Genomic DNA, 19,513 nt, shown 5'->3' with positions numbered 1-19,513 from the left:
GCCTCCTTTCCTAAAGGTCATAGTCATGTTTTTACTTCTGTTAAAATTAAGGTCATCTGTTTTAGCCCACTCTTCGAGTCGATCAAATGCCATCTGCAGAGCAGGTATTGATCTGGACACTAAAACCATGTCATCTGCGTACATATAAATGTTTGTGCCTTCTGTCTTCGTTGCATGAATGATATCATGTCTTTGTTAATGAGAACTGTTAAATTTTACTAGCTAACAATGTACAAATGTGACTTACACTACTTTAGTTTTCCGCCCATCCGTCCACTGCATTTAGGGCTGTCATCCAGTTGGCAGTTTCCGTAACAGTTGTTTACCTATACATTTCTTAAATGTTGTCAAAGAACTTGAACAGTTATCGAACATTTCCCTTGATAAATTATTCCAGTCCCCTACTCCTTGTCTTATAAATCAGTATTTGACACAATTTGTCCTCTTGAATTCCAGGACAAAATAATATTAACATTAAGAGATGAATTCGGGTTTAAGAAAGGTTATTCCAGTGTGGCTAAAATTGTAGAAATCCAGCAAGATATAGCAGATAATTTAGATTCAGGAGGTCTAATGGACTGCATCGCTATTCACATCACATACAAGTTGCAGAACCATATGACTGGTGAGCAAGAAATCCGATTAACCTATACCGATGGATATAACATCTGGAGTGCAGTTGTAGGACGTTTTGACTGGTCTACGAAGAAAACAAGGCCTGGTTGTTATAGAACAAGCCAGTTTCACTGACAATCCAAAGCAGATAAGTCATTCATTTTTGAAAGTGAACAAAATCAAACCCGAAATATTTAAAATGCTGTTTTGTAGAGTTGCAATAGTAGCCCCAGCGTACAAGGGAAAGTGTGACAAACATAAAGCAGATAGTTACAGGCCAGTCAATTTGACATGTGTTGCTTGTAAGGTTTGGGAAAGCATTCCCTTTGTGGATGGTTGTAAATACGTAGGTTTTAATATAAGAAAATATTTCATTGCGATAATTACACAAATATGATTGTAAATAAAGGGTACAGATCTCTGCACATAGTTATGAGGGTGTTTAGGGGTTGTAGTAAGGATGTAAGGATGTAAGTCTCTGGTAAGACCCCAACTAGAGTCTGGTTCCAGTTTATGGGACCCTCATCAGGACTACTTGACTCAAGAACTGGATAAAATCCAAAGAAAAGTAGCTCGAATTGTTCTGGGTGATTTCCGACAAAAGAGTAGCGTTACAAAAATGTTGCAAAATTTGGGCTGGGAAGATTTGAGAGTAAGGAGACGAGCTGCTCAATGATGTGGTATGTTTGGAGCTGTCAGTGGTGAGTTGGCGTGGATGAAATGAAATGGCGTATGGTTTTTATTGCCGGGAGTGTCCGAGGACATGTTCGGCTAGCCAGGTGCAGGTCTTTTGGTTTTACTCCCATAAGTGACCTGCGCATCGTGATGAGGGTGAAATGATGATGAATATAACACATACACCCAGCCCTGGTGCCAGCAAAATTAACCAGTGATGGTTAAAATTCCCGACCATGCTGGGAATCGAACCCGGGACCCATGTGACCAAAGTCCAGCATTCTCGCCATTCAGCCATGGAGCCAGACGGCGTGGTAGGTAGACGAATAAGCTAGGGTGAAGCTTTTAAAAGTAGAAAAAATCATAATACGAAGATAAAGTTGAAATTCAAGAGGACAGATAAAAATTCGTTTATACGACGAGGAGCATGAGATTGGAATAAATTGCCAAGATAAATGTTCGGTAAATTTCCAATTTCTTTGAAAATATTTAAGGAAATCTAGGTAAACAACTGATAGGGAATCTGACACCTCGGCGGCAGCCCTAAATGCGGATCATTGAGGATTGATGGATGAGGCAGAATGCTTTTGACAACATTTGTGACAATCGCTGATTTCGTATTGTTTAAAAAGAAAATAATGCTTCCCCTGAAAACTGTTCGACTTACCTTGTTATTCCCTGGGATGATTAATTAATTAATTAATTAATTTATTTATTGCAATTCTTTCTTTCCTACTATCTAGCTGCTAGAGTTTGACAAACAACATTCTACCTTTTCTGTTTGGTTAGTTGTTCTTTGGTTAGAGCGGCGCCGTTCTGAAATATTCCAGCAGTGTGTACGGGAACTCATATTTCCAGTTCTGCTACTTTGTTTATTTGAAGTTACTTAGCGCTCGTCCACTGTTTGTAACTCGCAAACTCATTACTTTTGATTCTCCCGTAATTAACCCATTAAAAGTGAGCTTCGCGCTCAACGGAGCTGAGAGGAATGAGCAAAACAAAGTGACGACTAATATGTCTTATGTTAAACAGAGAAGAAAGTTAGAACGTGGGGATAAGTTAATGCAACTAACGTTACTTAAGTTTTGCAATAACGCAAGAGAGTCGCTTTATATTGAAGAAACTTCCTTCTCATCAATAAAAGCCGAAGTGGTTACCGACACTGTCTGAAAGGGCCCTTGATGGTTCGATAATAATGCACAGTAAGTAAATGAGGCGAACTGAAAAAAAAATGCTTTGAGAAAAAAAACCATTTCAGAGTATTTAATTCGGGCGAACTCAACAAAGTGACCCACACATATCATGCACATTTTACATAAAAATATTGTGGCTGGTGAAAGAAAGGTCGTATGGTTTTTAGTGCCGGGACATCCCAGGACTCTCACTGGCTCTGTCCGTTATATGGGTCAGCGTGAGATTATAGTAGTTTCCACTTCCAGATCATTCTGGAGTCCTTCTCCATTTTGATCAGCTTCCAGTTTCTCCTAGGCGCTTCCTTATCGCCAGTCTCAACAATTCACCGGCACTATTGTTTTGTTCGCTTTCTATTTGACTCCCGTAGTCGACCTGCGCGTCGTGATGAGGATGTAATGATGATGAATACAACACATACACCCAGCCACCGTGTCATTGGAATTAACCAATTAAGGTTAAATTCCCCGACCCGGCCGGGAATCGAACCCGGGACCCTCTGAACCGAAGGCCAGTACGCTGACCGTTCAGCCAACGAGTCGGACATTGTGACTGGTTATCAGGTTCCTTAAAAAGTAAAATCAGTACTCGGAGAGGCACCGAGTTTTATTATCCACTAAATTTATTAAACCGAAGCTCACCCACGCTTCAGTTTTCCACTCGACGCAGTCTTTCGTTTTGTTCTCGATCGTAACCACCCTGGGGCGCGTCGAACTCCTGTTCGCCAACACGGCTCCTCACTGCGCACTGTCGTTCCAGAACAATTCGTTTCACGCTGTGTAATCAAGACCGTCTTGAGTCACTACAATACTCGTTGACGCACAGGATTCATGACCGTCTCTCAACCCACTCACGATTGATCCAACACTGACTCTCACTGGCTCTGTCCTTTATATGGGTCAGCGTGAGATTATAGTAGTTTCCACTTCCATATCATTCTGGGGTCCTTCTCTATTTTAATCAGCTTCCAGTTTCTCCTAGGCGCTTCCTTATCGCCAGTCTCAACAATTCACCGGCACTATTGTTTTGTTCGCTGCTGGCCAACCCAAATTGTCGCCACTCCGATGAAGTTGTCTGTCTCCCCCCACTCCCAACTTACATTCTTAGCCTTCATTGTCAAAATATTTATTTGGAAGTCTTACAACACAATCATTCTTTTTCTGTTTCCTAGATTTTGATATATGTTGATTGACTGAATATCTCTAATGAACAAATCACGCTAGGGAGCTACAACACGGGTTTTACAGGAACAAACTACTGTACGTCGTTTATTCCTCGTCAATTATGTCGTTATCACCATCGTCATTTTATAGTTAATTTTTCTGTGTTATCTGAATTTGGGCGTTCATAATGTCGGTAAAATACTTGCTTCACGACGAAAGAAGTTACGGCATGTCTTTTTGTTTGCAGGAGATGTGGCGATTGGGCAGTCGTACAAATTTATCAGCTAATTTCATTCGCAAGATATAATTTTTAGGGTCATATTTTTTTCTTTTTGAAGGTTGATGCTGAATTAGTTTCAAATTATAATCCTTGGCTCATATTAGCTTGAGCAGTCTAGGGCGAAGTGATGAGTGCGCTCGGAAATGCACAGACCGTTACGTAATCAAGCAGAACTGTTGAGTTCGCCCTTCATACTACGTAGTCACGTCGCCCATAATCCTTGCTCGGTTTTTTTCAAAGTTTATTACGAATGGAAAATGACCCACGTTACTGTTCTGCATGGTTCATAATTAAAAAACAAAAATAAAAGAGAACATTTTCACCCAGACTCTCGTTAATCCAGTCCTTCCTTTCACAGGAGGGTGCCGTATTAGCGGGAGTGCTGGAGTACTGAAAGTATATTAGAAATTCAGTTCACTATCTAATATATTTAGTTAAATGCCACGGATTTTCCTTTTACCAGGATACTGATTTTTATCGAGCAAGTTCATAACCAAGCCTTCTGTGAGTAGCGGAAGACGTCTTCCATTTGACAGCCCAGGGACTCTCTGGAAACAATTTGGTAAACGATATGGAATTCGATGGTTCATTATTAACATCAATGGAAGTAATGGTAGAAGGAGTAGTATAAATTATGATTTAAAGTAGTCACTCGATTTGTAAAATGTCCACTATAGTTTTTCTAGAGTCGTGTGCTGAATTCCAAGCTTTTTCAATATTTCCCATGCCTCTGCTTCCAAACAGCAGACCCAACATGGACCAGTTGTCTGGACATATGTTATCATCCTCACTCAGATGTGGGATGCATCGTTCATAAATGCTCTTCTTTTCCTGGTCAACTTCCGTGGCCTGGTACATGTCTCTTTTGAACAAGATGGATGGATCAAGAATGACAGCTGTTCGAGTCTGCTGATGGGTGGCAACGTTATCTGTTCTTCCGCATAACCTCTCCACTTCAAATCTCTCAGTGCAGAGGCTAAGGTTGCTCTCACTCTGTGATGACAGGTGTTTATTGACAATTCCTCTCTGTGGCAGTATCCTAAGTCATGACCAAGAGTTTAATTCTCGCCGCAGTCTGGATGACGGCAGCGGATTGAGCGAGAACATCTACCAGGAACTACTCGAACCACCCAGATGTTGCACCACATTTTGAGAGCGTTTGCACATTCGGAATTTGATAGTCCTTTTCGGTTACTTATCCAGAAGTTTGCTTTAGGGTGAACGGCATAATCTTCAACGCCATTCCCTCTTAAAGTGTACTGTCCAAGTGCGGAAGCTTTGTTCTCGTAGTATTTTAAGAATTCGCCGAACAGTCAATGTATTATTAGTATTATCCATATCTAACTCAACCAATATTGTCTTCTCTTCTGCCCGTAAGTCTCTGAAAACGTGAAAGTGATCGACTCTAACGCGCCGAAGACGGCTGCAGATATTGATGTTTTGTATAGGAGCTTCCCACTTGGCTCGCATAAAATCTAAGCCTTGGAAATGACTTGGAGCATAGATCATTTTATCTGGATAATCATAAGAGAGACCAATACTTTCTCTGACTGTACTTTATAACAGATTATCAACATATTCCAGAACGCTACTTTTAATTTTAGTTGATGGAGCACATTGAAGAAGGTATAAGACTGGGTCATATATACTGATTGATGATGGATATATTTTGATCCGGTTTCAGCAAAGGAGAGGTGCATATCTATGTAATGCTTGTCGTTACGTCAGCAGTTCCTTCGTCAAAAACAAACTCATCGTTGAAATTAACTCCAAGGTATTTAATACGTTCTTCATTAGATGTCAATGAACAGGAGAAAGTATTCCACTCCGAATACAAATTAATTTGCCTTTAAATGTATTGATTCTTAGGCCAATTAATGCTAGAGAGTTTTCTGCTGATACTGGATTCGTCTGTTGCTACCAGGCCTATGTCATCAGAAAAAGTTAAACAAGATAGTTTATGTAATCCGCAGACTACTGAAAAACCGTGAATATCAGAAACATACTGCTCAGAAAGCTCTTTTAACGTATTATCAATTGCTAGATTAAACAGACATGGGGATATATGATTGCCTTGCGTACCTCCTCTTTTTAGCTGGATGCTTTTTGACTTACTGAGATCTATTTCGATCTGAATTCGGTTCACCACTAGCAGATTTACGATTCAAGTCCTTTAATTTTCAGGCATTGCGAAAGAAGCTAGAGATCGTGGTTGACAGAATCAAAGGCTTCAGAGACATCTAGAAAAGCAACGTAGCAGTTCGTGTTCATAGACAGCTTTTTCTGAGACAGCCATTGAACAAAGTTATATTTATGTGGGTACCGGCAGATGAAAAACATGATGAAAAACGAATGTAATTATGAAGCTTCTTGTCGAGAACACGTTATTTTCTTTTTTTGCTAGTAGCTTTACGTCGCACTGACACAGATAGGTCTTATGGCGACGATGGGATAGGAAAGGCCTAGGGGTTGGAAGGAAGCGGCCGTGGCCTTAATTAAGGTACAGCCCCAGCATTTGCCTGGTGTGAAAACGGGAATACACGGAATACCATCTTCAGGGCTGCCGACAGTGGAATTAGAGCCCACTATCTCCCGGATGCAAGCTCGCAGCCGCGTGCCCCTAACCGCACGGCTAACTCGCCAGAACACGTTCTACGATTCTTCTTATAATAGAGAAATTCGTTATAGGGCTCCAATTTTTAAAGTTATTTGGGTCCCCACCTTTAAAAATCAGGATTATTCTTGCATTGAAAGCATCTGGTACAATTCCGAATTGAGTAATGGCAGTCCCTAGTAGTACGATACATTTTTCTGCCTTTCGATGTTTCAAGACTCGAAACGACACTTTATGCGGGTCGGGTGCTGTATTGAGAAGAATAGTAGAAAGAGTTTCGTTCACATCCACCTGAGGTAGTCCATTATATTTGGAGTACTTAGATTAAAAATACTCGCAACCAAAGATGTGTCATTATTATCTTTTACAAATATTTCTGAAAAGTACTAATCAATTTAGTGTATTTGTGCAGGGCAGCTAGGGTTCAAACCACTGTTCAAAACATTCCTAACTACTCTTTGCCCGTAATTATAGTGTGCTACATCATAAGCATATTATTGTTTTTATTTTCTTTCTCTCTTTTAGATCAAGACGGGTTGGATCTCTGTGAATTAGTAAATCCCTGAATTTTTGCCCCCCCCCCTTTTACGAATATTATAATATTTTACAGCCGGATTTTGTGTGTTCATCGTAGAGAGGAAGAACGAGGTTATGTCAGATACAGAATAATTTCATGCGATGTTTCGTCAATTAAAACCTTCTTCAGTTTATCTTCCCTTAATTTCATTAAATTCTCCGGGTTGTTTATCCACGGTTTATCAATGGACATAGCATCTGCATTTGTTTGTGTGTCTGATTCTGAAACGTTGTTAAGAGCGGTTGCGTGTTGTGCGTAAGTTTTAGTAATGCCTGCCTGTGTGCTTCGAGATGAGCTTTACTAATATATATTTTAACGGATTTATACGACTTTTCACAGAGATTACATATTCGTTTCCCATATGAAGAATTTACTTTATCATAGTTGGAATTATTAACCAATTTGAAAATAATCACTGCCCACAAAATCTTTGTAAAGTAGATGGGTTACCCAGTTTAATAACACTGTAATGTATAACTTATGGATTAAGGCAATGAAAGTAAGCTTAACCAGTATATCGCATCATCAAAAAAAATTGCTTATCAAAATACACAGCAGGTAGTATAATATATCTTATATGTCACCTATAGATTTATAAAAGAATAATTTAAGATTTTATACAGTTAAGATGAAAAATAATAATATTAACATAACCTAATTCATGCTTTGAATGGATATAATAAACACACGACCTATATATAGAAGAGTGACTGCTAATCAATAGTTGTTGTGAGTACCATCTAGGTGGCGTTAACTTCCTGTGCGATATTTCTCTTTGGCAGTAAGCAAATACTCAATGCACAATCAACGCCAAACAATGTAAAAGAGGCAATATGGCTGCCCTCTACGCCACAAAATTATTTTATGCAAATAACTAAGAATGTTCGCAAATAAAGCATATGAATAGCAAATAAAAACGTGTGACACACAAAATACATTAACATATCGTAAAGTTATAAGAATAAATCTTATAAGAAGGATAATACATTAGATTCCAACGAGATTACTCTCACAGGGATCATGGGCGCCCATACCCGGGGGCAAGGTGGGGACGCGGCCCCCCACCTAGCTCTCAGCGAAAGGAAAAAAATCTATTATAGTCAGCTGTTTTCTTTCAAGAAAATGGTTTAAAAATCGGTATTACGTAGAAGTGGTAGGGGATACCGTGTGCGGTATTCTACCATGGAATACAAGTCGACATTCATATTCCAAAATATTAAAAATTCTACATACCCCCGGGCCTAGCCCCCCTACAAACTATCCTATGGGCGCACATGATAGGGATTCCTAGCACCAAACAAATCCGCAGCCTATAATAATAATAATAATAATAATAATAATAATAATAATAATAATAATAATAATAATAATAATAATAATAATAATAATAATAAAATTAATGCTATTTGCTTTACGTCCCACTAACTACTTTTACTGTTTTTGGAGACGCAGAGGTGCCTGAATTTAGTCCCGCAGGAGTTCTTTTACGTGCCAGTATATCTGCCGACACGAAGCTGACGTATTTGAGCACCTTCAAATACCACCGGATTGAGTCAGAATCGAACCTGCAACGGTGGGGTTAGAAGGCCAGTGCCTCAAAAGTCTGAGCCACTCATCCCGACATTTTATAAACATGTAACGTCAAATATGAAACAGTTGAAAGAGTATAAATTGAACACAAGAGAGTACACAGAGGTTATACGAAGTAGTTTTAGGTAATGATTTTTCAGCAACGCAGAACTGATTAGCACAAACAGTTTTACGAGAGCATTTCAACTTGTCAACAAGTAAGCGCTTCGGGCATGATGACAGTGACTACTTTTACAAAAGATATACTAGACATTCTTTGTATAAAGTAAACAGTATAGCCTACTAAAAAATATTGTTTTATGTTATGAATAATTTACAAAATATTGATGGGTGTACAACGTATGAAAGGAAAACATTCCATTGACTTTAAATTGAGTCAGGAGTCAGAATATTAATACTGCTTGCTAATTGATGAATACAAGTAAATTTATAAATTAGATTACATTTTTGTAGACATTTTGCATTTCCAAACCCAGTGAGTACAATTTATGAACTTTATCGAATAGATCCGTATTGATACAGTTAAAACGAAGAAAGGAAACGATTCCATTGATTTTAAATTGAGCCAGGAGTCAGAATATCAATACTACTTTGTAATACATATTGCAGTATGGTGACTAATATACATACAAACAATACGTTTTTCAATCTGAGCAATAGATGAAAACAGTTTTTTAAGTTTACCGAAAACTTCAGAGAGTGGAATCTTTTCTTTTTTAACCCATTCAGTTAGTCTGGGCGTTTGGGAGCTAATTTTACAAAACTAGTTTATGCCATCTTAGTATGAGAGATATTATAAAACAGGATAAAGTTTAAAAAATCTGTCGTGAAATGTTCTGTTCAGAATCTTTCCTCCACATACCACTTCTGTGAGTGGAATCTTTTCCTTTTTAACCAATTCAATTAGTCTGGGCGTTTGGGAGCTAATTTTACGAAACTAAATTATGCCATCTTTGTATGAGAGATAATGTAAAACAGGATAAAGTTTAAAAATTCTGTCATGAAATGTGCTGTGCAGAATCTTTCCTCCACATACCAGACGTCGTATTGCAGTCCGTGCTCTCTGCGGTATTGGTTTCCACTAGTCCTGTATTTGCACAAAGACATCATCAATGGTGTAGTCTGCTGCATATCGATGAGTTCTGTTGGACTGGATGCTCTATATCGACAAAGAGAGCTAGGTAGCTCAGATCAGGTCTCTTTCTTCTCCATACGGAGCCTGCTCGAATTAATCTGTAGTCCTCTCAATGGCCAACGAGCATGTACTCAATGACAAAATGACATTCGCTCGGGCAGAGGAAAGAGAAACGAACTCTAGACTATTAATATGAGCAGAGAGCATGTTACATTTCAGTTTTGATTCTGAACAAAACAGGCACAACTGGTCAACACTGCCGAGCTGCTAATTTACTCACAATTTAGTGAAAGAAATGAAAAGTTTGCGATTTGCAGGCCTGAATTTAGGATGCTTGACGAGCTGGGCGCAGACTATTTTAACGCCCCTTCAAATTGTAATACAAGTGAAGACTACGTATGGTAATAAATCTCGGTACTTGAGGATTAAGGGTAGTCTATATATTTGTTTTGCTAGCGGCTTTACGTCGCACCGACACAGATAGGTCTTATGGCTACGATGGGAGAGGAAAGGCCTAGGAGTTGGAAGGAAGCAGCCGTGGCCTTAATTGAGGTTCAGCCCCAGCATTTGCCTGGTGTGAAAATGGGAAACCATGGAAAACCATTTTCAGGGCTGCCGACGGTGGGGTTCGAACCCACTATATCCCGGATGCGAGCTCACAGCTGCGCGCTCCTAACCGCACGACCAACTCGCCCGGTTTTTACGTCTTTACAATTTTTTCTGCAGGTAGTTCTTTTATTTGTGGTGGAAGTTTATTCTACAGCCGAGCAGAACGAATAAAGAAGCCACTTTGATATGATGCTGTTCTTGCAAATGGAGGGAAAAGGGACACACCTCGACCTCTTTGAGCGGAACGATAGTTCAGGTGTAAGCGGTTGAAAGGGTTTATATGAATGTTACCTGCGAGCGATTTTCTCAGGAAAGCAATATCTATTTGTTTACAGAAGGTTGTTATGGGGGGCAGTGACCTGGCCGTATTTAAATGACCGTGTTGAGTAATTAGTCGTTCTGCTCGGCGTTGAATTCCCTCTAGTTACATCATGTTCTCCACGGTAGTAGGGTGTCAGGAAGGAAGCCCGTACAACAGTGTTGGCCGTACTAATCACAAATAGGCTGTCTGAACTGCTTTCATCCTGGCTCCCAGTAGAAATCTGCGGATGCCTATGTAAATACGATAACTGTATATAAGAACACTATGTAGAATGTAATTGTATATTTGAATATTGTAATTTTAAGTAGTGATGGAGGCACTCTTGTGTATGTGGGGCTATGCTCTTTCTCCATTCACCATCCCTAAATTGTACCTATAATTGGTGGTAAATAAATAAATAAATAAATAAATAAATAATAATAATAATAATAATAATAATAATAATAATAATAATAATAATAATAATAATAATAATAATAAATCAACAAGTTCATCGATACCGTACGCAGGAGTCGATTGAAATTCTATGGCCACACCTGTAGAATGGACGACACTGGATATGCAAAAAGACTGCTTGGTATAATTAATTCAAAGAATGTCAAAATAAGCTGGTTTGAGGAAATAAAGCAGGACTTAAAAGAAATGAACATCACAGAAGATATCATCAGGGATCACAAGGCTTTTGGGAATCTGGTTGCAAAGCACACGTTCACGGAAAAGGCTAAAAGAACCACAGGGACACAATGGACGGAAGAACGCAAGAAACAGCATAGCAAGTTCAAGAAGAGATTTTGAGAGGAGAAGAAGAAAGGAAAACCATCATCAAGCTAACAAGTTTTAACGCGCTCTGTAAACGGGCATAAAGAAGAAAGAATAATAATAATAATAAATGATTGTACTTAGCGGGTTGCACACAGTTAAGGAGCAATATATTTACGTAAAGTTATCAGCGAAGCTAAACGATTAAAAATAACAGGCGTCTATAGGCAAACCTGCAGTTTCTACGAAACTTGGTACACATATGACTTAATAATATCTGGGTAGAAATACTGTGGGGGGTAAGACATCCCTATTACCCCTAGAGGGGCAGTCAGGAGGGAGTGACGTATAGAAATAATCGAACACGATCTATTTTAGTGTTGAATCTGTAGGTATTGGGGTGGATGAGATGAATTGTGACACTCTGTTGTTGTGTTATTTGCTTTATGTCGCACCGACACAGATAGGTCTTATGGCGACGATGATGCAGGAAGGGGCTAGGAGTGGGAAGGAGGCGGCCGTAGCCTTAATTAAGGTACAGCCCCAGCATTTACCTTGTGTGAAAATGGGAAACCACGGAAAGCCATCTTCAGGGCTGCCGACAGTGGGGTGCGAACCCCACGATCTCCCGAATACTGGGTGACACTCTGTATACCATTTAAGTTCAAGTTCAGCCTTCATCGGCATGGGGGTCAGAAGGGTTGAAAAAGAAAATGTCCAAAACGACCGAGAGTAGTGTTGAATCTACAGTTCTTGAATTCGCTAGGCTAATTGGTGACAGTCCCAATATGTATAGCGCGACAAGTAAACACGTAGGATCATCTAATTACCAGACAATATGGGCTGCAAAAAGGACAAACTTCCACGCAAAACTATCTAAAACTTATAAACTTTAAAATAAACACGCAATAATAACTCTAAAAGTACTAAACGATCGTAAAATATTACTGAACGTTACAATAAAGACGTGTACAGAAGATCGCTTGACACATAATTAACAGGTTATATGAATCCTAAATAAAATGCTAAAAAGGATCCAGTGAAACGCAGGGGTCAGTTTCATAACAAGGCACGTTTTTTGACCTATTTATAAGGAATGCAGAGGAGAAGCACGGGTCCTCTAGGCTATAAATATTAAAAGAGTTTACCGAAACAGCTTTGACCAGTCCATCCGACCGCTCTACACGACCGACTTGCTTCATTTTTGTTTTATTATCTCTGGAATTACCTGCAGGTGAGTCATCAGACATTGATAGGTCTCTTAAGTTCAGCCAGCTTTGAAGTCATCCTAAAATCATTAAATGACTACTTCATTAAGTGTAGGTGAAGGCTCACCCTAGCCCGCAATACATTCTGTACTTAGCGGCTTGCACACAGCTAAGAAGCAACATCTTTACGTATAGACATACTGTAGACGAGGGCCTCTCAAACGCCCAAAATCTCACGCGTGCAGAGCGAGGCGCAAGAGCTCCGTGCACTGTGCATCGGTGCCGCTCGGTATGGCTTGGATCAACGCTTCGTCTCTGGGCTACTCGGCTATGCTCGGCTCTACTCGGCTATACTCGGCTCAACTCAGCCAGGATTTGGAGCGTTACGGCGCAAGTGGGGGAGAGGGAGACAGGCGGAGCGAGCGAGACAGGCGTGGGGAAAGAGAGAGACCGCGCTATTGCTCCAAATCGAGGAGTGGGGATCTGCACTCTGGTCAACCAAGCGAAGTCGTCTTTTGCACCGTGCACAGTGCATGCACCACGCGCATGCACCCTGAGAGGCCCTACTGTAGACGAAGATAAACGATTTTTAGAAAATGACGGCAGATATAGGTAGATCTGCAATTTCAGCGAAACTTGGTACAGACGTGCACATTAATGGTATACCGACATAAACAATCAACACTGCCCCACTCCAGTACTGAAAAGAAGGGGAGCTCAGTGAAGGGGTAGTCTCGAAGGCCAATCCAGTACAAAACATGGGGGAAGGGAGTGAAGAGGTAGTGTCGAAGGCACAATGACTCACCTTTTCGCTTGACGCATTGCTGCATGGACTGCATGCAGACAGCCCGCTACAAGACTTCGTTGTGATCGAATGGCGGATGTATTGAAGTACAGCATTAAGTTACCTACTCGTCCGGCTCCACGGTGTACAGGGCAACGCGTCCGGCCGCCCCGGTTTCGATTCCTGGCCGGCTCAGGGGGTTTTAATTGTAAATGATTATATCCCTGGCCTGGGGACTGCGTGTTTGTGTCGTCCTTAACGTTTCTCACATTCAACACTCAACACTTACGCAATTCCAATTACATGCAGGCAAAAGAACTCTATAGGTCGATGTCCCGAACAAATAGCATTTTAACATAAAAAATAAAAATAACCTACTCTGATAATTACAGTATTAAGAGGTAAAGGAGGTTTTTAACCGAAAAGTATTTTATACTAGTTAGGAATATTTTGTAGCTGCGTTATATCGGGTCTACCAATCCTTCTTCACCTCGTTCTTGCCATATTTCTATACATCTCCAAACTGTCTTAAGACTGCATGGTATTGCTTGTGCTATTGCATGGGGGACCATGTGAGCCTCCCACATGCCAATAATACGTCCTCGATTCACCTGTGATAGGATATGAGCCATCTTATTACAATGTTACAGTATAACGCCGGAATACACACACTGTGTATTCTGCACTACCTGTTCACTCCCTTCCCCTCCTTTTCAGTACTGGAGTGGCCTTCAACACTGTCCCTTTACTCTCTCCCCTCTTTTTCAGTATGGAGTGGGGCAGTGTTGATTGTTTATGTCGGGACACCATTAACGTGCGTGCGTGTACACATATGAGCGGAGAAGAATACTGTGGGTATAAAACATCCTTTGCACCCCTATGGCTAGGGATTGCGAGGGAGTGAAATGAAAAAGTCATCGACCGATATTAGTGTTGAATATAAAGAATTGGTGGTGGTGGTGGGGGAGAAGGAACATAGGGGTTAAATACTAATATTTATTTCAGGCAGTGTCCAGCGGGGTTGGGGGTATAAAATTCCCTCTGTAAGTAAATTACCTCCACAGAAAAATTAAATTTTAGATCTTTCTTGTTTGAATTTTGTTGTTATAACGAGAATGATAAACATTAGAAAGTTATTCCAATCAGCTGAGAGGTTTATGACAGACTGTTTCTCTCTTGAGAAAGGCCATACGAGGCGCGATGTGTCTTGATTTATTGCTTTATTACTGTAACCTTCCTCTACCAGGGCTATGTGCTGACTGAACAAATTTGTCGGTTTGTACACACTTAAGTGAATATTGTCCTATCGGAAACACATCCTCTCCAAGAAGTTCAGGACTGGTGTAAGCTTGAGCTACTTAGAGCAATGGCAAGGGAGGAGAGCTTCAAGTAAGTTACATTTTTGCCCGAGTTTCAGATGGACTTGCCTGAGTGAAACGTGAGCAATAGAATGCAGGTGCGGAGTTGCCACTACTGCATTGTTTCATTGCTCAAGGTCTGGCAGTCATTTATTATTTTCGCTGATGTTTTTATGAAAATATGCACAGTAAATATCATTCATTTCATTATATGTATTCTACATTTCCCTCATTATTTTATAATGAAAGAATCCCCCGGGAAATTTTAGTGGGGGATCCTTTGAGATAAAATCGTCGGTGGGGGGAGAATCCCTCCCTTACACCCCCCCCTCCGGCACGATTTCGCACCCTGCTCTAAGGTGCTTGGTGACAGTCTCAGTGACAGCTGGAACCGTGTACATCACATCTAGGGCCCGGATGTTTATGTAGTAATAGGTTAGAATGCAAACTAACTGAAACAAGTAATAAGTACAGTCTACCCGCATGACGGTAATGCTATGAGGTTTGCATAAACAGTAGGGGTTAGGCCCATTAGATACCCCAGAATTTATGTTACTCCTACTACATAACGTTAGAGCGGGCTAGTCGACATTTCCTACTAAGTAATTTTGTTACTAAATAATCTTGTTAGTAGGAAATGTCGACTAGTCCGCTCTAGCGTAATGTAGTGGGAGTAACATAAATTCTAGGGGTTCTGATGGGCCGAACCCCTAATGTTTATGCAAACCTCATAGCATTACCGTCGTGCGGGTAGACTCTACTTATTGCACGCTTCAGTAAGTTTGCATTCTAACCTATTACTGCATAAACATCCGGGCCCTAATCATATCTATAGCGTGACGCATAAATACTTATAGTTATTACTTATTATTTATTTGAAAGTATCATCTACTTCCCAGGCAATATGGCTGCAACAAAGACAAAGTTCCACGCGAAACAAAATAATCTAAAATTAAATATTTAAAATAAACACACAACAATAAGTTTAAAGGAATCAAATATTTCGAAAAAATATCAATCAACGACACACTATAGAAATCTACAAAAAATCACTTAACACATAATTCGGGTGATATTAGTCCTAAAAGAAAACATTAAAAAAACTACCCAGCAACGCATGGAACAATTTCGTATCAATACACGTTATCTCACCTATTTATAAGAAATGATGGGGAGCAGCTAGGGTTCTCTAAACCTGCGGCAATTAATTAGGCGGGTGAGGAAAACTGCCATGTTGTCAGATATGGGAATAGCGAAGCGACTGATGGTAGAGAGTCGCTTACCTCTGAGCACAGATTGGCAACGCTGACCGTGCAGTGCTGTCTAGTCGAAGTCGGTCCGCTCCAAGTCCACGTATTCTATATTACATAGTCCAACATATAGTATTCAAGTATTTAAAGTTATATTGTAAACCATAAACAAATAAACACAATTTAATAAAGCTGGTACAGATTAATACGTAATCCGAAAGTACATGGGTTGATTTTTTAAAGTGGCATCTACGCTGTAACAATGTCGTGAAAGGTGGCCAGGCAATATAATGTATACCTGAGATAGCTTAGATACCCACTCTCCCTTAGCGTAACTGAACTCGCCCTCCACAAACCACGGGTGCAGCGACAAAAAGGGGGACGCAGTTTTGAGTATGCACTCGTGGAGTACAGCTGTAATGATTTCGGAGCAAATCAGAGGAGCTGATTGAAAGTTGAATGCGCTAGAGGTCACAATGCAAGGCATTGTTACGAAGGATTGCAAGAGGCCTACCGTACTGTAGCACCTTCAAAGATGGACGACAAAACGTGACACGCATGTCGTAGTCTGGTCATCCTGCATGACGATGTGCAGAATGTGAACGCGTTAGTGCTGGCGGATCGGAACACCACAATGCGTGAATTGGCCAACAGTACACGGCTGGCACTTTCGACTGTGCTGCAAATCCTGAAGAAGTGACTAGGAATGCGGAAAATCGTCTCCAAATGGGTTCCACATTTGGCCGAACATAAAACATGGCTGCGATATGATGCAGCTCATACGCACTTGGAGCGCTATGAACGGTGAGGCCTTCACTATTGAAGAGACCTGGGCCAGAGCTTATGAACCGCAGCTGAAACGCCAATGTGAACGCCATGCTGATTGTTGCCTACGCCTGGGATGGTGTTATCATGAAGCACACCGTTTCCCGAGGACGCATCGTTAATGCGGAATATTACTGAGCATTTTTGAAAACCAGCCTGGTAGCAGCTCTAAGAAGAAAACGAGGGCACTTCCTGAATAACCCATCCATCATTCTGCATGACAATGAGAGGCCGCATGCAGCAGGAGCTGTGAATGAGTTCTTCAATCGCTGGGGCTAGGAAGTGCTTTACGCCCCCTACCCCTTATTCTCCAAATCTCAGCCCTGCGACTAAGATCTCATCTGTAAAATGAAAGCACCACTTCGAGGGGTTCGCTTCCGCACAGTGGATGGTATTCTCCAGGCCACCGACCGCTCCGTCCGCGATCTCCAGAGATCAGGCGCTCTCAACGGCATCCAACGGCTTACACATCGCTGAGAACGAGTACTACACAACGGTGGTGATTACTTCGAAGGCCTGTAAAACACCTAACATTGTAAGTATGGTATGCATCTAAATCTAGTTGCTACTATTAAAATATCAACCCATGTATTCACCCTGTCCTGTGTCTTGCGCTGATGCGCGCGACCTGAAATACCTCAGCTAGCGGCATTTATATGGTCACTCTCCGGGCCATTTATCAGGAAAACTAAAATACCCGTGGAAACATTCTTCAGACAAAAAATGTTAGACTATTTTCTGCATTTTTTCTCAGATAACATGTTATTGGCAGAAGAAACAACAACAAAAAAACGCGCTCGCTTACTGAATATTCCAATGCATGATTTTACGGATTTGTATTTACTGTTTCAGGTTTTTATTCTTGCTAATTATTTTAATCGGTTTATGTGGAAAATAGTTATACCACTGAATTCAGCAGTCTTTCCTGAAGCATGTAGTATAATTTGTTTTGAAACATTGTAGGAGGTAGCATCAGGAATTTGAGAGAGAACATACTGCCTCGCTCTTCGAAATGATGTGTTCAATTAGGAATTTCTTCGCCAGTTGCTACACAACCTTGATGACAGCGTACTTACCCTGACCGGCCTAATTTGGTGGCCTCGACTTCAGTTGATTATTCATTTACAAAAAACAGCATTCATAAAGTTAGATTAATAAAGTGAATTGTTAAACGTATGTTATTTAAAATTGCTGTTACAAAAATAAATTATCAGTCTACGAAAAACCATGAATTATAACCTGAATATTTAACTAACTCACTGCCTTGGAAATATCTTCTAGGATCTACGCGTGATAGGAAGAGCGCGCTTTTATGTTTTCATTGTTGACATTTCAGAAGAATTGATGGGCATCTTCACTTCGTTTTTATGTGTTAAGCGGGTGATTTATGCAGGGAATACACAATCTAAGTCAATAATTATTATTTTTACAAGTTGTACTATCCAACGTTGAAGGGACAATCACTTAGAATGTTCATGATTACATTTTTTGTCCACCTTTCATATTATTCCCCGGATTCTGAGGCGCATAGACTAAGTGGGCAAGTCTCTCCATGTCAGTGGCTTGTCGTGACGTACTTGCTTCCTTGCTGTCTGTGGCTCTATACAGTTTCTTACATTATTGCTAATCTTGTCAATCAGTCAATACTGATCTGCATTTAGGGCAGTCGCCCAGGTGGCAGATTCCCTATCTCTTGTTTTCCTAGCCTTTTCTTAAATGATTTCAAAGAAATTGGAAATTTATTTAACATCTCCCTTGGTAAGTTATTCCAACCCATAACTCCCCTTCCTATAAATGAATATTTACCCCAGTTTGTCCTCTTGAATTCCAACTTTATCTTCATATAGTGATCTTTCCTACTTTCAAAGACGCCACTCAAATGTATTCGTCTACTAATGTCATTCTACGCCATCTCTCCGCTGACAGCTCAGAACATACCACTTAGTCGCGCAGCTCGTCTTCTTTCTCCCAATTCTTCCCAGCCCAAACTTTGCAACATTTTTGTAACGCTACTCTTTTGTCGGAAATCTCCCAGAACAAATCGAACTGCTTTTCTTTGAATTTTTTCCAGTTCTTGAATGAGGTAATCCTGGTGAGGGTCCCATACACTGGAACCATACTCTAGTTGGGGTCTTACCAGAGACTTATATGCCCTCTCCTTTACATTATCACTACAACCCCTAAACACCCTCATAACCATGTGTAGAGATCTGTACCCTTTAGTTTCAATCCCATTTATGTGATTACCCCACTGAAGACCTAGATACTTACAATGATCGTCAAAAGGAACTTTCACCCCATCAACGCAGTAATTAAAACTGAGAGGACTTTTCCTATTTGTGAAACTCACAACCTGAATTTTAGCGCCGTTTATCATCTCACAACATTATCGAGGTCACCCTGCAGCCGCTCACAATCTTGTAACTTATTTATTACTCTGTACAGAATAACATCATCTGCAAAAAGCCTTATCTCTGATTCCACTTCTTTACTCATATCATTTATATATAAGAAAACATTTGATTTGATCTCTTCCTTCTGGTATAAAAGTAAGCCAA

The 19,513-nt window shown here is 40.4% G+C and overlaps 1 protein-coding gene across 1 annotated transcript in view; it reads right to left on the bottom strand.

The window, feature by feature from the left end:
- LOC136877821 (kin of IRRE-like protein 2) overlaps positions 1-19,513 on the bottom strand; it is a 981,929-nt gene that overhangs the window by 40,293 nt on the left and 922,123 nt on the right. The window lies entirely within an intron of this gene.

This window comes from Anabrus simplex, chromosome 7 (genome assembly GCF_040414725.1).
Source record: "Anabrus simplex isolate iqAnaSimp1 chromosome 7, ASM4041472v1, whole genome shotgun sequence".
Classification (NCBI taxonomy): Eukaryota; Metazoa; Arthropoda; class Insecta; order Orthoptera; family Tettigoniidae; genus Anabrus; species Anabrus simplex.
The sequence above is the reverse complement of the archived record's forward strand: the minus strand, read 5'-3'. Positions and strand labels throughout refer to the sequence as shown.